The 1,350-nt window shown below is 33.3% G+C and overlaps 1 long non-coding RNA gene across 2 annotated transcripts; it reads right to left on the minus strand.

Moving 5' to 3' along the window:
* Positions 1 to 273: 273 nt before the first annotated feature.
* On the minus strand, positions 274 to 1,321 carry LOC112468477. Of its 2 annotated transcripts, none has more exons than XR_003042405.1 (3): positions 1,233 to 1,321; positions 656 to 813; positions 274 to 545 (listed from the first exon to the last, which is right to left on the minus strand). It is a non-coding gene; the product is annotated as an uncharacterized LOC112468477 (long non-coding RNA). The 2 variants fall into 2 exon arrangements; XR_003042406.1 differs by having other exon boundaries at positions 660 to 813; positions 1,233 to 1,318.
* Between the last annotated feature and the right edge of the window lie 29 nt (positions 1,322 to 1,350).

Consider the following 1,350-nt stretch of genomic DNA (forward strand, 5'->3'; position numbering starts at 1 on the left):
AACAGCGCCTGAAAAGCGTTTTGAAAGCGCTACTGCGGGTGCAGGAATTCAGCGCTTTTTTAGCGCTTTAGAAGCATATTACCGCTTTAAAAGCGCTTTCAAAATCCACTAGAAAAAGCGTTTATAAGCGCGTAAAACCAGCGCAGGAAAAAATGCAGTTTTATAGCGTTCAAAGCGCGCTCAAAATTTGTTCAAAAAGCGCATTATAAGCGCATTATAAGCGCGTAGATTAATATAGTGTGGGAAACGTTATTGAAATAAATATTCATAAAATAATACATAATATTATGTATTTTAATACTGATTTGTTACAAATTGGTTGAAATTTTTATGGCATTTAACCGTCGATAGTTAATTGATAAGCATTCTCACATGTCAAACATAATTGGGAATAATCTATTTCAATTTTTTTTACGAACTTTTGCGATACAAAATAAAATAAAATGCTTCTGCGCTGCATTTACGGATAGCCATGCGAATATCGACTCATCTTGGTTATAACCACTCGTGTATATAGTCTTGCTTTCGTTGTTACCTCTTGTCACCTGTAAAACAAATTTTTACATTTATACCTGTAGTTATAGAATTTCATATATTTTCCTTTGACAACCTCTATTTTGACATTGCAAAAAACATAACAAAAAAGTATCTGTACCTACAGGGGAGGTAATCGACCTTTGAAAAATTTTTATTATCTTGGCAAATCAACATTATTTATGGCTCTCCTCTTTGAATTACTTCGAAGCCACGTACTTATGAAGCCTGTGACTTTTGATCTCGAAAAATTTCTTTTATATTGTTTGCCACATGCATCTGAAAAAAGATTTAAAAAATTACAATATTATGCATGAGAAATACTAAATACAGGATTTAAGTTGATAAGTTAATCATCATATTTATTAAGAGTAGATCAAGTGTATTTTAAGGGGGGGAGCCTCATGTAACCAGTAAAAAAAATCTAAAAAATTTTATTGCACAAATCATTAGTATAATATCTCTAGAATATGTTTCCACAAAGTTCCAGAGCGAAATTCGAACTTGAAATAGGCGATTTTATACCTGAGCGTTACGCAAGTAAAGCGCGCGCTCCGAGAACTTGAAACTTTAAACGCGTTTTTCTCAAAACCATGTTTTTCAAATTGGCGTGCAAGATTACTGATAAACTATTCGACCAATCGACTTGCCCTTTGGCATGCATGTAGATAACTAAATACCATTGTCTTTAAACCTACTTGTTTAGTCATTTTACATGAGGCTCCCTCCTTAAGACACAGCAGGACTGAAAGTAAGAGTTTCATGTTTCTTTCTCAGCATTTTCAATAATTTACCAATAATGCACTTACCACACTT

Source organism: Temnothorax curvispinosus, unplaced genomic scaffold (assembly GCF_003070985.1).
Source record: "Temnothorax curvispinosus isolate PA1 unplaced genomic scaffold, ASM307098v1 QBEX01018531.1, whole genome shotgun sequence".
Lineage (NCBI taxonomy): Eukaryota > Metazoa > Arthropoda > Insecta > Hymenoptera > Formicidae > Temnothorax > Temnothorax curvispinosus.